Below are 18,160 nucleotides of genomic sequence, written 5' to 3'. Positions count from 1 at the left end.
AAATAAATTCAGACTATAATGTTAAATGAGTTACTGAAAGCTCAGTTGAACAATGTAGCATGCACAAATCATTCTCAGTCCTTTTGCCTACTTATGCAGTGTATGTTCCAAAGTACTACAGCATACAAATACTTTGGTTTCTGAGGGTGGGCAAAGTTTTAGAAGCCTTATAGGTTAAATAATATCACTTTGTAACCTCTTTGTGTTTGTCAGCTCTCTTGAAGGTGGCACTTTCTCACTGTATTTGTTCTTTTCTGCCTCTCTGCTGTCCATAGCCTTCCTTTCTGTGTGGAAAGTTCTTCTGGGGTTGTGTCCCCCTCTTATTGCATTTGAGTATGCTGTGATGTTGTGCTGCTGAAGCTGAGCCAAGAAGTCAGCCAGACTTACCATCTCCATCTTGAAGCACTTTGTGCCTTTGCCACGTGTTTCCTCTGGTGCCATTGGCAGCGTGGCAGGGGGACTCAAGGGGACATGGGGGACACGTTGTGTTTTGCTGGTAGAGCTGGTAAAACTGACTTGCTTTTACCTTTGTCAGGTGCTGCACATCATTAACAAGCTGCTCTCACCTCCCTGGTTGGAAACTGTTTAGTCAAATGAGCTAAACATGAAGTTACTTAATTTGAGACTGTGGACCAGGCTGGCCTTAAACATATTTGATTTATCTATGCATCTCTTAGTAACATGGAAAAGGTCAGCTGTACAACGAATAATGGTAACTTTTCAGGATTTATAAAACACTTAGAAGATTTGTAATGCCATTGGCTTTCTTCAAGTCAAGTTGCATAAAATTTCATAATAGGTACAAATTCTGTGCTTCAGCTATACTGACTTTTTCTTTGTCCATGACTATCACAGCAGCTTGCAGTATTTGCTGCTGTGTAGAGTTATGTAGATTTTGGCAAGGTTGAGTAAAAAAGCTTAAAAAAAGTCTGTACCTGAGCACATTTGCTGTGGGAGATTCCTTTTGAATGTCAGGACTTCTTTTCCCATGCCAAGACAGAATAAATGAGTAGAACATTTGGCAATGTAAAATTTCCCCGTAAATTCTCTACTACCTAATTAGAAAAGATTGTTTGTGGAAACTTTGAAACTCCACTCCCTCTTTGAATAGCTGGAGGTAGTGAAATAAGTGAAAAAAACTTTTTTTTGAAGGGATTTTTATTAGAGAGCTAAGGCATGTGTTGGCTGGAAGTGTGTATGCATTGTGAATCAGCTGGAAAAAGGTTTTTTGGTTCAGCTACATGACAACTCGTGTTTTGCATGCCATAGGAAGAATAAGAGCTTTCTGTATTACATGGTCTAATCTTGTATAATCTGTGTAATTTAAATGCTTTTTGTGTAAGGGAGTACTTAAATTCCTGCTTTGCTTATTCTTCAGAAGGGTTCTGTGGACATTTTTTGTCTTCTTTATTTTATTGCATCTGAAAGAACACTTAACTTCATTAAATAAAAAAGTATACAAGTAGTAAATATGTGGGAATAAAGCTATTTTTGTTTAATCAATTAAGTTGATGTTTCTATCAACCCATAAATACACTGTAGTGTTTATGGAAATAAAGTTTCACAGCTTGAAGTACAATTTTTATATCAAGAAATTGGACAAAAGTAGAGCATCATCTGAAGCAACTAGTTGGCTCCATTGTCTTAACTACAGATATGTCCTTCAGCAATTTAATAACAAAAAAGTATGCGGAGGAGAAAGAAATCTAAAAGCAGTATCTTCCTTTTCCTAAATGCAAAATTTGCAACTTCTCATGCAGAGGTTACTTTTCTTTTCTTGAAGTTTCTGCTCAAAGCAGGAGACCAATATCAGTACATCTATGGCAAGTTTATTAAAAAGAAGAAAAAGACAGCTTTTACCCCATTCTAACATATGAGGCGAGGAAATGTCTCTGAGTTTGAAACCTGACCATGAACACTGGGAGAGATGGGGCATTCACAGCTTCTCTGGGCAACCTGTTCTAGTTCCTCACCACTGTCTGAGTAAAGAACTTCTTCTTAACTTCTAAAAAATCTTTCCTCTCTTTTTAAATTTAAAATTCTACTCCCTTGTCCTATCACTGTCTGCCCATGTAAAAAGTCCCTCTCCTTTTTATAAGCCCCCTTGTAGTAAGTACTGGAAAGCCACAGATGGTCTCCCTGGAGCCTTCTCTTCTCTGTGCTGAATATCCTCAGGTGTAGCTGATGGTAGCAACAGCCAAAGCTACCTTGTCAAATCTCCAGCTAATTCTGCCTTGTTGGAGAACAGCTGTGTGCTACATTTATTGGCCCTTCCAGTATGTGTAACAAGAAGCTGTTCCTGATAGCCTCCCAAAATTAACTGAGTTAATTCCAGTGGATGACAAGGAGGTAGATGTCTTCTCATAAGAATGATGGCTTGTGGACCAGAGACTTCTCTGAGCTGTAGAGAAGACTTAACGCTGTTCACCATCCTTACCAGATGGTTCTGTAGTGTACTCCCAACACAATGTCCTCCTTACTGGTCTCTCTGGTGTCCCAGATCCATAAACTGCCTGAGACTTCTTGGCTCCCATGGAGTCTGTGAGGCAGAAATAAAATACTATTGGTAGTGCCTAAACTGGATAAATTTAATACAGAACAGAGATGACTGGATTGCAAATAAATCATCACTGGAAGAAAAAAAAATAGGAATTTGATTAAGTGTTGCTTTTTTTCAGTGAATTTTCTGGCATTGTCTTCAGCCCTGTGTATGACTACGTGGATAGTGTTTTTAGTCTGCAGTCATATTTTACTCTGCAAGTTTTTGTGTGCAAATTGTAGTCAGCTTTGTTATTGAAGGCAAAATGTCACCTTCTACTAAAACTTTATTGACTTAATTGAATTGCATTATGTGAACAGTTTTAGTGTGGTGTTTGTTTTCTTGTGAACCTCTGTGGTAAACTGAATAGTAGCACTTTTTAAATACAGTTTCTGCTGTATCCTACTGAGAATTTTCTTGTCTTTATGATGACTTGAGATGTTAATCTATGGGAGTTTTAAGATACAGGAAGCCTTTCCTGTTTTGACACTGTAGTTAAGAGTACAACACAAAGTGCATAGCCTGGTGTCTTTAATTCTGTGATGCATCTTACGGTGTGATGCATTGTTTGCATTTTGATAAGAAAGGTGTGCGCATCATAGTCTTGTGCTCTGCTCCATTTGGCCATCTATTTGGCAAAATGCTTCTGGCTTGTAGAAAGAGCATCATGCTCATGCTTCCTCTGTCACTGCAGTGTCAGGATGCTCCCTGGAACCTGCCTGTTGTCTGCACTTTGTGGATGTACCAAGTTGTGGGTATGTGAATATTCCACAAGTGTACTTGACCTTGAGCTTTTTCCTATGCCACCACCTGAGCATACTGAAGTTAATGTAGTCCAGGCAGGCTATACGTCTGGAAAAAATTACTAGTTTTTTGAATATGAGGAATATTGAATAAAAGCTATCAGTAGAATGATTTTGATTGGAGGCAGTTACAAAATGGGAGATCTACTGCCAGTTCTTGAAGACATTGAGTCCCTGCCTTTTCTTTCTGTGCTAATGAACTTACTCCATCCCATGGCCCCTGCAAAGTTTATTTCTCAACTATTATTGTCTTTCCATATTTTCACTTGCTTATTAGATTAGTTTCATTTTTACCTCATTGCCTTTTGTGATATTTCCCTTGCTTTCCTTTATTTCCAGATGTCTTTAATATTTACAGGCAATATGGTGGTTTTGTGTCTGCTAGTTTTATCTTGGATCCATTTTGGTTTGATTTCTCTAAGCTCCTACCCTAAAAAAGCTTCTTATTACTGTGATTAATGATCTCTCTCTCTGACCAAATTCCAAGGTTTGTTCAGTATCCTCATTTGCCTTAGTATCTTTGCACTTCAGACTTAAAATAGTTTCTTCTTTTTTGACATGTTATATTTGTTATGTATTAGTGATTTTCTGCTTGCCTTGGTTTCACCTAGTCTGTTTAATTTTTCTGAGGATGGATGATCCTTGTAGCTATACATTCTGTCTCTAAATATTATACTTGCCTATAAAAAATACTGTTGTGAAATGGTCTTTTATACTGTTTCACATTTGAAATTCTCTGAACTTTGCTCAAAGCTGTGCAGTCAAAATAAGGAATTCTAATATGATTCTATGTTTAATAATTTTCAGCTATCTCCATTGTTTAGATTTTCAGTCTAAGGCCAGATAGATGATTTAATTTTTGCTTTATCTGGGCATCTCAAATCCAGACCATTTTATTTTTTATCCTCAGTACTTTTAGAGCTCATGTGGTTTTTTTTTCCTTTTTTTTTTTTTTTTTTTTTTTCCTTTTTTTGTTTCTTCCCAACAGAGATGAGCCTGGAAAACAGATCTATGGTACTCTCTCACTGGGATTGTTTTCATAAAATTGTAGAATGGTTTGGGTTGGGAGGGACCTTAAAGATCATCTAGTTCCAATCCCTCTGCCATGGGCAGGGACACCTTCCACTAGATCAGGTTGCTTCAAGCCCCAGCCAGCCTGGCCTTGAACACTTCTGTCAGGGATTGGGCATCCTCAGCTTCTCTGGACAACTTGTGCCAGTATCTCACCCCTCTCACAATGGAGAATATCTTCCTAATATCTAATCTAACCCCACCCTTTTTCAGTATAAAGCCTTTGACCTTTGTCCTGTCACTACATGCTCTCGTGAAAAGCCCCTCTCTGACCTTAATGATTTCTACAATTCTACAATTTCAGTTTCTGTGTTTGTTGGTCTTCCATCACATGCGGATGGGAAAAATAAATCCATCCATCTTGCTAAAGCATGCAAAGGAATTTACACTTCATTGTTGTTGTTAACATTTTATCAATATTTATAGAGTTGTGGTGAGTTTAAGGCAACAAAAGGCCTCTTCAAAGTTTGGTCTGCTGCTTCTCTCCTGAATTTGGCTAGAGGACACTAGTGAGTGTCTGTAAGGGATGGGTCCCTTTAGTGCCAGAATAGCTCCAGTAGTCAAAAGGGATAGCAGTGAAAGTCACTGTTTCTGTACCACATTAGGGGGACTGAGCTGACAGTTCTAGATTTGATAAGACTTGCTCTCAGAGCACTCATAAGCTGCAGCATTTTCAGCTTGACAGCTTGGCAGTCATGGTGGTGGAAACTGGCTGAATGCAGAGCCTCAAAGTGACTGTTGCTTGGCCAAAGGACAGTGACACAGCTGTTGCTTTTAGTGCATGTGAAAGTGGGCTTGCGTCTGTGCAATCTAATAAATATGGGCTTAATGTTAAAAAGTCACAGCGTTTGGCTGCATTAGCAGCGATGAGGGAGCAGTGGGGAGAGGGACTGTGCAGTGACTTAGGCTGATATTGCCCTTTTACAGTGCATGATGCTCAGAAGGATTCTGTTGTCTAGGTAACAGGGTCTGTACTTTATTTCTTAAGAAAGATGGAACAGATGTTCCTACAAGAAGCAACCAATTATCACCAGTGAGAGCATTGGCAGTATTTAAACTAATTGCTTTGTTATTACATACAGTTCAATTCATAGGCCGTGAATAGTGAAGAAAATTTAAAGGAAGGAGTCTTCCTTGCATGGATGTTCCAGAATGAGGCTTTAAAAAAATTCTTGCAGTTTATAAAATTGCATTCATCCGTGTGCCTTTTGAGACTTCCCCTTATCACTCCTTTTTTTCTCTATATCATCCAATATTTTCTATTTGATATTTCAGTGTCTTTTTCATGATCCACTGAATCCCATTGTTCCATCACATCTGTGTCAGATCACATTAATTTATTTTGTTTATTTAAAATACCTAAAAATCTGAAGGCAGTGGGGTAAAACAATGCTTGCAGTGGAGCAGCGGAGTAGGAGATGGAAGGGCTTTTCTAAGAGGTGTGTTTTCTTAGATTTTTGGTGGTTTTTTTTTGTTTTGTTGTTGTTGTTGTATTTGTTTTGGTTTTTTTTGGTGGCAAAATCCAAGCACAGCAATTAAAAGCTGGGGCAAAAGGAAGCCATATAGACAGGTGTATGCATGAAACCCCACCACGGGCTGCTTAAATGGGGACACACTTGTGTGTGCTGAGATGAGCAGATGGTGACAGTGGCAAGAAAGAGAGAAGAGCTGAAGGTGAAGTGTGGAACAAGGAGTGCCCGAGCTCTCTCACTGCAGCACTTCCCAGCAGAGTGCCTTGTTTGTGTGAAAAGCTGTGCTAAAGAAACTTCATGTATGGATTCAAGTGTTTGTTTTCTTTATGGATATGGCTTTGTTAGTCTGGGAGATTATTGTAGTCCTTAGAGCATAAGATCTGCTCCTGTCTTTTATAAGAGATTTAGGGGGAGGTGTGTGTGTAAATCTACTTTTGGATCTATACCTTTTGGAAAAAAATCTGATGTTGGATATTAAATAAGGAGAGAGGTCATTAGGATCAGATTCTCAGGGCACTGTTTGCGAGTCCTTAGCAAAGCTAAGCCACAGCGTTATGCATTTTAGACAAAAGATCTGGCCCATTGCCTGAACTTTTCCATGCTTCTTGCCAAATAAAAAGGCAAATATTCTATTTTTTAGGTAGGGCATTGCAAAAACATGTTTTTTGTCTTGGTAATAATAGGATAAAGGAAGAATCCTTGACTTGCTCTTTTTTAATTTTTTTTTTTCCCTCTGATAAAGGACGTGCTGTTTTGATTTTTATCTAACTGTGGAAAATGTCATATTGGGTGGAAACAAAGTGCATGTTGCTCTTCTTAGATTATTTGGCTGAGTTATCCTATTGTATAGTAGTGACATGTTGATTAGGACAAAATGTCTTACTACATTCAGTTATTTCAGTAACCATTGTAAAATATTTACAGTCTGAGTAGGAAAAAAATATTAATTCTACGGTTTTTAAATCCTTTTTACCAGACTCCTTGCATGTAACTTGTAATCTTTTACTTGTCCTTCCTCTGACTCTGGCTCCTGGCTTTTCAAATGTTATCTCTAATTTCTATTCCAAACCTTTTCTTTATTGTGCAGTTTCTTCTTTTTAATGTATCCTTCTCACTCTGTTGCTTAGACCTCCTTATGATATCTGGTGTGTAAGTATTCACAGCTTCCCATTTGTGACTTCATTCCTGCTTGCTTTTCTTCTGTTGATGCAGTTTTTGATTCTCCTTGCATTTCCCTGTTTTCTCACAGGTTCTGTCAGCAGCAATATTTACTACTTTTGCTGCTACTTTTGTATTCTAGGCTACTTATAATGAAATCTTAATCACCTTCTATAGATTTTTCACCTCCATTTTTGCAGTTTAATTATATCACATATTGCCAGTCCCAGGTTCTTCTCATCACCCTTGACATAAACTTTGAGCCCTTCCCTTCTTCTGCCACTCATTTCCACACAAATAATTTCAACTGATTTTATTCCTGAAGGTTGTGCTCAAAGAATAATAGAACTTGACAAGGACTATTTATTTTTCTATTCTCTGTCCTTGGAAATATAAGTTTCTTCCTTATCCTCCTTCTTTTCCTAGCACTGGTTCATTTCCCTTATGCCTCATTTTTTCTTCCTTCTCACCTTCTGCTCACAGCACAGCCTGCCATCATAAGTAACCTCACTGTCATGGGAACTAGTGCTTAAAGGAGGAGAGCAAGAGGGCAGATTTGCCAGAGGGTGGTGGGCCTCTGGACCTTGTGCTGAGGTTCGGAGGAGCATTTTGCTGTCTTGGGCACATTTCTGTGTGGCTCTCCTCCCTTGACATTTTTTGTATTAGCCCTTTGCTTTCCCCTCCACTACTCTTTCTCTCTGTTCCTCCCACTTAGTTAATTCCTTTTTACACTTTCAAATCCCACTCCTCACCTCACCAACACAATTTTTTCTATCTTCAGCTTTGCTAGTGTCCCTTGCTTTTTTTCTCTCCTCCCCCCTTTTCCCCTACTGTTTCCACAACCTGTTGAATTCCTCATCACTGATATACCACTGTAGTCCATTAATCCTTTTCACATGGTCCAGCATCTTTCTCCAAGGTCTTGCAGTTATCCTCACTTCTCATTCCAGCTCTGCCATTTCTCCTGCTCAGTGTTGCTGGTAAGATGCACCTGTGTTCCACTCCTCCTGTGGCTGCCATGCTGATTTCCTTCTCCCTGGGATGGTTCTCCTGACAAGCTTTTCCTACACCTTCTTCCTACCTGTCTTTCTGGAGTGAGTTTCATGTCCATTGCCCCATAAGAAGTCAGCCTTCTCCTCAGAGACTGAATTAAACAGGGAAAAAATTAGGGATGCTTTCTCCTTTGTTTAGTGCCAGAGCTGTCTCTGACCTGCATCATTTAATAGCTCTAAAGGTTTTTCTACAGAGTGTGCTCGAATAGCTTTTTTTTTTCCCCAAGGGAAAAGAAGCACCAGGTGGCAGTTTGATGATCAAAATTTGCTTAGCCTGATTTTGTTTCTTTGCTGACCTGTGCAGAAGTGCAGAAGATCTCATAATAGTGTGCAGCTTGTGTAATAAAATTATGTTTATGTCTGTAATCTTTGAATTTTAATGTAGTGGAAATGGGAGAGAAACTATCCTACCTATTTACAGACAGCAGTGGCTTCTTGAATGACCATTACTTCAGTCCAAGTTGAGGGTAGGGGGAGAATCTTTGTCACTCTTCTTCTGTAAAAAGCTCCAAGATTAGGAGCAGTCAAAAATGCAAATTCAAAGTCACTAAAATGATTTTCCAGTGAGTTTCTTAAGTCAAGACCTGAGATAAAATCACACTTGGTTAGCCACATAAATCCCTATCTTCAGATGGTGAGTGTCTTTGTGCTATCCTGGTCTCTTTCCACTTTGGAAAGGATACAGTAGCACTAGTAAAGGTAGAGAGAAGGGGAATAAAAAAAGTTGGTGATAAAAAACTACTTCAGTATGAACAGAAACAAAGTAGACTGGGAGTCTGTGGGTTGGAAGGGAGGGAAGCTGAAGGAGAAAGGACTAAAATCACAGACTTAGATGGGAAAGTTAATTATGAAATTGTGATTCAATGTTTATCAGAACAAAAATACTAAGGCAACTGAAGGAAGATAGCAGTCTCTGGTTCTTAAATCCCTGATCTGGTGGGTTGCTGGAAGGTGACTGCTCATATCATGAAAGGCTTGAACTGTCTGTGCACTGCTCAACCTGTTCTTTTCCTTGGTGTTTGCCTCAGCTGTCTTGGGGTAGGACAGTAAGCAGACTTTAAATGAGTTTTGAGTCTGAATCACGTACAGCAGATCTTATTTCTTTGACTAGGGGCACACCTGTATTTTGTGTTTTTATTGCAGTGGTGTTCTTATAAATGGCTAAATGGTTTATGTGAATCAGGTGTTCACTAGTGCCCAGAGTAGAAAATTAGAAGCAATAAACATGCAGGAGGTTTGCTGTATTCTTAGCGGGTCATGGCATCATTGTGTGAGAGATTTACTTAACTTCTGAAAGATGTAGTTCTTTTTCTTCAGACAGTCCAAAGTTGTTGTTTCAGAAGGAAGATGCACATAAATGAATGCTGTCATTTTTGCTGAGATTAGGAAAATGTTATTTGCTGCCACTAATTGCATACTTAATGAAATACTGGAAGAGTTCTGTTGCAGGTCTTGAGAGACTTCCAGTTAGTCCTTTCTGCATCTGGGGCAGTGTCTGCAGTCAGTTGTCAGGAAGAAAGTCTAATCTGAGTGTTTGTAGTGTGTTGTTTTCAGGGCCACGTGGCTTTTGCTGCCTTGGGCAAAAAGTCAGTTCACTACCCATTTGCTTGCAGTCAAAGTCTGTTTAGAGAAGGGTTATATTCATTGGAAGATAAATGCATAGTACCACATGCTTAACCTCTTACGTTGGTAAATATTAACCAGTTACTAATTTCTTCATCTGATAACAACCTACTGTTGTTTCCAAAGCTTTCTTACAAAATGTTGTTCTGATTTCTTATGGGTTGCTGTAAGAGCATATTTACCATATCTTGTATATAGTTTTATCTCTTTGCTTACCAAATTTTGTAACTTGCAATAAGTCACCTTTTGAGCCTTCCTGACCTGTATTGGTCCTTATTGAGGGAAATGTGATTTTGCTGCATTCATTGTCTCATTAAAGGATTTTTCATATTTGATAGAAGAATGAGAAAATAGCAGGCTATAGATTACAAACTGACTTTTTTTATCCAGTTGCAGTCTGATCCTGAGAGTATGAGAAGAATCTTGTGGTAGGCGTTTAATGACTTGGGAGACTGCCAGTGAACATCTTGTTTTAGCTTGCTTCACACATTAGATTTGTTTAATCTGTGGCTGAAGACTGCAGAAAATTTGGGTAAAAAGTGGAAACCTATGAGCAAAAGCAGAACAAATTTAACAGGTAATTGTGTTAATGAACTCTAAGAACGTTCTAGTGTTGTGCTTCCAGAATGAAATGCTGAATTTGTTGTAAATAACTGTCAACAGACTAATTATAGAAATAATTCTTGGGTAAAAACTCTGAAAGAGTAATATTTAATATTTCTAAATTAATCTTATTCGGAAACAATATATAAGAAACCTGATCTATCGGCACAACTTTTGGTATTTTAAACAAACCCAAGTTAATAAAGGAAGTTAAAACCCCTAAATAATCCATTATCTCCTGCTGTCTGCAGGCACGTTTCTCATTTGGAGCGTGGTATTAGACTCAATTTACACTTGCAGCTACGGGATTGTGTATTAGCTTGTTTAAGTAGAGGTAAGGCATCTAAGACATTAAAGCACGTCAGTTGAAGTGCATCAAAGTTTAATGGATGCTGTCATTCAGAACTAAAGCGGTTTTAACCTGATTCCCACAAGGAACAGAGGTTTAATATGCTTAATATGTTTTGAATTCATACCTGATTTGATTTAATTTTCTGTTTAAAGAAGACTGTAAGTATAAATTATGTATCTAAACACCTGTATCCCAGTCTTGAGTAAGTAGAATGAAGCATTTGAGCATAACCATTAGGGTTGTGTTTGGTTGGTTAGTTGGCTGGGTTTTTTCCCCTTTTCTTTTTTGTTTTCCCACATTAACTATAAAAAAATAGTATTTTCTCTTAATCCTTAAATGCTAAAATACATACAAGTTGTCACATAATAGTGTCACGGAAAACTTAATGTGATTTACAAGACTGTGTTACTCCTCCATGAAATATCTGCTGTTTCTGTGATTCAGCACCATGGAAATGGTATATAACAGAATTGTATCCCAGCTGGAGGTTGCTGTTTTGTTGGTGGATCAACCTTCTTCTTTGGCCCAAATTAGGGCAAGGGCACTTAATTTCGTTTTTTCTGAGTATCTCAGAGCATGGACTTCATGCTGGCTTTAGGCAGATAGGTGTCCTGATTCTGGCCATGACAGGGTTAATTTTTGCACAAGGACCACCTCATGCCATTTTCCAGGAATGGGGGAAGAGGTCCCTTTTGGGTCTGTGTTGTCAGATCCCCTGTGATGTGGTGGTGAGCATTAGCATATGAATCATTCACCTCTCTTGCACACACTTTTGTTATTAATGTTGTTGCTGTTTCCAGTAAATTGTTCTTGTCTCAAGCCTGAACTTTGCCTTTTATGCCTTCAATTCTCTCCAGCCCTCCAGAGGGGTTGGGAAGAGGGAGGAGTGAGCAACTGACACATGGTTTGAAGTGGTTTTGGTGGGAACACTAAATTGGAGAATGCCATTCCTAAACCATTACACAGGATGGCTGATACCTGATCTGGCCTACAGCCCCTGGATACAAAGTTAAGCTAAGTTAGTTATTTTTTTCCAGTTTTTGAATTACCAAAGAGTGTTTTGTTAGTACTTTGTATTATCAGAAGAGTGCCTTCTTAAAATGCTATTGGACATCATAAATTATTGTTAGACTGTCGTCTCATTATAATTGTTGATTTATATTCCTGTATATTTCTGTATTGGAGAAATAGTTGTCTGCAAGTTGAGAACATGGATGTGAGAGTACTGAGTACCAGCACACCTGACCTTGAATAATACCCCAAGTCCTTTTACAAAGCAGGGATAGATTTAAATTCTAAAGAAGGATTTGTAACTAGCAGCATGCACACTTGAGAAGCTGCATTTATTGGCCCTTTCCTGGGAAAGGGCTGGGATGCCTTCCTTCAGGCTGTGGAGAGTCACCTCTTTTTACCTGGAATATTGTCCTGAGGTGCTCAAGCTGTGTCTCCCCAGGCACTGGGCCCCTTGTGTTCAACAGGTCAGAGCAGTGGAGAGGGCTGAAGCCATGTTTGCCACTTGGTGAGAGTGCTCTGGTTGTTGAGAGAGGAGATGCTGGCAGTCTCACAACCAATTTATTATGGAGCCAAATCTGTTATGCATCATCTGAGAGCCCCTCGTGCATTGAATTTTACAGGTGGTTTTGGCAGAGACTTTGGGGCTTGGGTATGGGTGTTGGATCAGCTCAGCATTGTCACACTTGATGCACTCTGGTTCTAGCAAATGCGGGAAGTTTTCATACCATAGGATAGAGAACGTCAGGAGAAGAAGTAGAATTGCACTTTTCCCTGAGCCCAACAAATACATTCCCCAAGTTCGGAGGCTGGTTTTTGTCACTGTTCAGATACAAGAAGTTGTTAGGTGGAAGTTTTTTCAAGATCTGTGGGTTTTTGGTTTTTTTTTTAGTAGTAACTTCAAACAATTTGTTTCACAATTTGTGTTTATATTATATAAAACTTGGGAAATGGCAAATAATCACAAAAATGAAAAAAATGCTTTAATAATAGAAGGATTAATCAAAGAGTCAGGAAGAAGAGATAAGTAAACTTTAGGGGGAAAATGGACTATAAAAATATTATCTTTGATAATATTAAGTATCCTGATTAATATAATATAAAATATTATATTAATCAGGATAGTATTGCAATCCCTGCCCAGTATTTTGTATAGATTAGAAATTTATTACCTTTTGAGAGATGCATCACTGTGATGCTGTAATTAATTGAGGTTGGAAAAATATGTTTTTTGGCTGTTCTTTGCTAAAGCATTGTTTGTTTTACTCTGGTTCATATACCATTTATCTTTCTGAAATCTTCTTGAGAGGAAAATCTTTGAAAAATGGACAATCAGCATTGATGTCTACTCATCCTATTTGTCCTTCTGCAGGAGTTTTAGAGCACCTCAGTTGCCATCACTGTTTATTCACTATGAGATACAGTGCTAGAGCAAGGTGATAACTGCTTGTCAGGAATTCAGAAAAGTGTGGAAATGTTGGAGTAAGACCTGCAAGGGAAAACTAGTTGCAGTTAAGAACTCCAGAGTGAATGTGTGGGTTTGGGAATGGTGTGATGCTACTTGTGATGTGTTGTGTTCCCTCTCACCCATTTTCATATTTTAATGTAGCTTAGGTTTAAGAGTCTTTGTTAGTTTGATGGGAAATTTCTTTATCCTTTCAGTAACAGAAGAAATTTCTAGTCAACCTAGAAGCAAATTCAGGGTGTCTTCAAAACCTTCAGAAAGGACAAACATTCACTATTTTTCAGCAAGTTACTTTCAGTGTAGTTGTTGGTGTTATCTGAGAGGTTGGATGTTCTTTTATTGTATGCCAAATAAGGAGAAAAATCTCTGTAGAGAGAGACAGAGCTTTAACTTATCTATACCTTTCAGTTGGGAGGAAAATGGTTATTGCTAAATCAGTGCCAGACTGACCAAAATTAATTACACAGCTACCTTTAAAAGAAGAGCGTGTAGAATTTAATTGTCCTAAAGGCAATGAATTTTCCTTTAGAAAGATGTGCTAATTCAATAATAATTCATATTTATTTTGGAGAAAAAATATGAAAATAAATTAGATATCTAATATGTGCACTGGAGCAAAGCTGATATTGTGTGTTCTTAATGTCAGCATTTCCTTATACAGTTGTATTAAAAATTGAGAAATTTTTTGCTTTGGAAGTAATTTTACAGTCATCCTTTGTCTCTATTATTAAGAAGTCTGTTCTGTGGTATATGATATTAGTACATAAGAAATGGAAAGAATTTTTAGACTTGTATTTCTGTTCATGTGCTTCAAGATAAATAAGATAAATGCCAAAGATATTTTTTGTTGGTTTTTTTTTTGGGGTTTTTTTTTTGTTTTTTTTTTTTTTTTTTCTGGAGACCTTAAGAATTAAAAATGCAATTATCCTAGTTTCAATTTCTTTAGCTGAATTAAAATGTAATACTTATAAGATGTCTTTTGCCAGGCTTTTGTTTCAGAATAATGATGTTATTTAGCAATGCCAGACCATTTTCAGCTCCCGAAATGAAAATATTTATATAATAAATACTTTCTTAATCCTTCTCATAGGAGGAGGGTGGGGCACATTTTTGCCTTCTTCCTGTCCTGACATTTGGCAATTTACTGGTTAGATTCTGTTTGTTGTCTTTTTTCTTTTTTTTTTTTTTAACATACTTGGTCCTTCTCTTGTGGTAGTCTGAAGCCCTCACAGCTTGGCGACTGTATGCTTTGAAGAAATGCAAGTGTGAAAAAGGTTGGAGGGATCTTTTAATTTGAAGGATCAAATTTGCTTGGGATCAAACTAGTAAAAATCAGATGCATATATAGGAAGAACTAGAGGGAAGAAGAGAGTCTGCATGGACTCTACTTAAAGTCTGTTTTGAATTATTTTAGCTTGTTAATTTAAATTTGCAGTGTGTCTTGGAGTAAACTCAGGCAGCACTCCTAGCAGTTTGTGGAAGAATGGCAGTTGTTAATTTTTGGCGTTTTACTCTACCTCCCCTACTTGGTTTTGCATACCAAAGGCAGTCCAAGGACAGGCCTTACCAGACCAGAGCATGAAGAATATGTCCTTTGTAAAGCAGAGCTTAAGCTAATGCTTAAACTTTTACCTTTCTTTTTAGATTCTTTGTATGTTTTTTTTTTTGTGTATATCTATATTTCTATATTGTGTGTGTATATCTATTTTCTCCATGTCTGTTTTTATGTTGCCTGCATCTTTCTGAGACCTCTTATATAATGTCAGCCATGGACAACTTAAAGCTGGAAACAAACCCTCCATACCTGCTCAGTTTGAAGGTATTAATATAAAGTCTTTTGGTACTTCAGTTATGCAGTAACTCTGGAATTTTTCCAAGTAGAAGTGGGAATCCAAACTGGAAAATCCCTAGCTTCAGAATCAACTCAATCACTAGAAATAGCTCTGAATTTTGAGTAGATATCTAATGTGGTACTATGTTTGAATTTTAATTCTCTACTCTTTTCTTGATAACTTCTCCTCTTAACTTGATAACTTGAAGATCTGTAGCACAGTTAGCAAAGGATTGTTCTTACATGTTAAATAAAAGAAATAGCTGCCTATTTCCTTTCATGTTTTTTTGTTTGTTTGTTTGGTTTGGTTTTTTGTGGGGTTTTTTGTGTTTTGTTTTGTTGGGATTTTTTTGAGAGAGAGGCCCATATATGCCTCCCCGAGAAAAAAGCTGCAGCATGAACTTGATATGATAATAGGCAGCAGAGGGTCTATGGAAGGATAATATTCATAACATGGAGGAGAGGATTTACTATTGATTAATAACATTGAAGCCAGTTGGAAGACCTTCTGAAGAAGTAAAATTGTGATCTGTATGTTCCTTTGAAAAGCCTAGCTTCAATTAAAGAAAAACTTCAGTCACACTAGAGGCTTCGAATAGATTCATCATCACAGAAGAGGCAGCTTTAAAATTCTGTAATATGCAATTGCTTTTATGAGCAATCAGCCTCATGCTTTGGCCTTTCCTGTGATTTCTTGTGATCCACATTTCTGCCCGTTAGAGGTTTTTGTTCTAACCTTGAAAATGGCTCAATGCAGTAGAGTGTGCATTTCCATCAAAGAAACTACCAGTGCTGTTCCAGATCAGTTGAAGTACATAGATCAAAAGACTGAAGTAAACTATGTGAGAGGTGGATACACCTCTTAGATGAGATTGCCCCCTGAATAAATTTTTGAAGGTGGTTATAGGTTTTGTCATCATTGACACAGAAAAATATGTTTGCTGCAAGATTTGCTGTTGTCAGTCGTGACAGCACTGGTTTGTCTTCCTGTTTTCTCTAATTTTTCTTAGGTTTCCTTCACAGCAAGATGGAAGTGTCTGTCCTCACCCTGCTTTTTCAAGTGGTAGCTAGAAAGCATTATTCATCCAGTGGCATAAAAGAATTTCTGGGCAAGATTTATTTCCTTGAGGAATGTGCTTTTTGACTTGTGTTTAAATGTGCTAAGTGCCCTCATAATTGATCATGTTGTTTATATTGGTAACACTGCAACTCTTCTCCCATTCACAGAAGTTGTCTATCTCTTAGGTAAAATTCTTCCTTTTTTCTCCCAATCTCAAAAGGCCAAGAGGCTTCCTAGTTGCTTGTCTACTTCTTGTAAAAGGAGCTTGCATTATATGGGGATAGATGATTTTCAGGCTCAGTTCAAGCGTTTAAACCAAATTGCTGTAGGGCTTGCTGTCAATCATCTTTTCCATGTGCTGGAGATGATCAGTAAAATCTCACTAAACCCATTTTTATGAAGGCTTTTACAAGAGCACACACTTCACAGCCATCTGTCTAGGGAATCCAGTGGTGACTTACATCAAATTTATCAACTAAATTTATTGTCCAGTGTTGATAAAGAAACAAATGAAATGTACTGTTGTCCCTGCTATTGAGAAGCCATTCCTGAACCTTCCTGTTCATGAGATGCTAGCTTGCAGGGTAATTTTGTGTATTTCTGTTCTTCAGCCATGATTATCATCTAGTGTAATGATTTCTTTCACCACTGATGCTCATATCTTTGTGTTTTAGTGGGTATCCATCTAATTTCTTTCAATATTTGATCAGTTACAGTAATTGAGAATTCCCCATTGAGAGATGGATTGTTTTGCTCTTTTGGTCACCCTTTACCTCTTTCTGTGAGAGTTTATCTTTTGTGTGGGTGTGGAGGAAGAGGTGTTTGAGCAAAGAAAAACGCATATAGTATTTAAAAAAAATCATGGAAGCCTTTTATGTATTGATATGCATACATTCCATTCTCTCCTGTAAAGACCTCAACTAGGATATCTAATATCAGATTTACCATCTCAATTTTCTTAATTGTTTTGTGGCAATCCAGTTATACCATTTGTCACTTGCACCTGATGACTTTTCAGTCTATACTAGAAATTCTTGGTTAGTTTTTAAGTGCATTAATTCAGATTTTGTGCTATTTTTTAGATTTAATCTTGTTCCTGTTACTCTTTGTTTACTCAGTAACAGAATAAAGTAGCATAAAAGCATTATCACATTCCTTTTCTTCCTTGGAAATGCTGCCTTTATTTATTCAGATAATTTCATTCACACTCATAATGTTGACACTGAGATGGGTTTTATTAATAAGCACAATACTTGTTCTTTGGTAACTCTTCAAATAGTTAATGCATAGAGCTACTTTACCTTGAAAGGTGTCCCATTGTCAGCTGCCACTTCAGGGTATTTTTTTCCCCTCATTTTGGATGTATTCCAGTTGTCATCTTTCCCATCTGATGAAGTACTTAAAACTATTTTAAGGTTGAAATTTGAACACCGATCTTCTGCTTGAATAGAAAATCAATTATCAGAGAAGAAAGTTAGGATAGTTAGTTTTCCACACATTTTTCTTTATGTTCATTGTTTCAAAATTGGGGTTTTTGCATGCTTTGGATTCACAAGTCTCCAAATGTCTCCTTTGTGTCCCTTTTTTGGATGTATGTGATGTATTTGCTAATTATCTGATACCACCTCTGAGTTTTGCTTGTCTATGACTTGTGTTAGTTTTTACTTTCTTAAGCATGAGGCATTTATTTTATCTGTGTGTTCATTCATTCCATGGTCAGTATCATAATTAAAAACTGAGGTAAAACATTACAGATTTTTTTTTCTTTATGTTTTGTGGTATCCCACTTTTACTTGCTTATTTTTTTATACTGTCTTGTGCTCTTTCTCTGGCTAGACAACCTTTACTCTTTAGTTGGATTTTCTATGCAAAGTCTACCTCAGCATGACTACTGACATTTTACATTTCCAAGGCTTCCAGCTTCTTATAACAATACTGTTGCCAACTTAACTTTTTTTCAGTCATCAGAGACTTTCACATAATGACCTTTCCCTGAAGAGAAATTCACTTGTGAGGGAAATTCTCAGAGTGTGCATCATGGAGAACTTATTGTTCATCAGGCAGTTAACAAATTACTAGCAATTCTGCATATAGCAGTTATCCATCTGGGAATCCTAGAA

At 37.5% G+C, this 18,160-nt stretch overlaps 1 protein-coding gene and 1 long non-coding RNA gene across 5 annotated transcripts in view; one reads left to right on the top strand and one right to left on the bottom strand.

The window, feature by feature from the left end:
* CDK19 (cyclin dependent kinase 19) overlaps positions 1-18,160 on the top strand; it is a 119,117-nt gene that overhangs the window by 23,851 nt on the left and 77,106 nt on the right. The gene's annotated exons all lie outside the window — the stretch shown is intronic.
* LOC135298059 (uncharacterized) lies at positions 10,080-17,477 on the bottom strand. Its single transcript, XR_010360027.1, has 2 exons — positions 17,342-17,477; positions 10,080-10,265 (listed from the first exon to the last, which is right to left on the bottom strand). It is a non-coding gene; the product is annotated as an uncharacterized LOC135298059 (long non-coding RNA).

This window comes from Passer domesticus, chromosome 3, assembly GCF_036417665.1.
Source record: "Passer domesticus isolate bPasDom1 chromosome 3, bPasDom1.hap1, whole genome shotgun sequence".
NCBI lineage: Eukaryota > Metazoa > Chordata > Aves > Passeriformes > Passeridae > Passer > Passer domesticus.
Note: the sequence above shows the minus strand (reverse complement) of the source record. Positions and strands in the feature narration are given on the sequence as shown.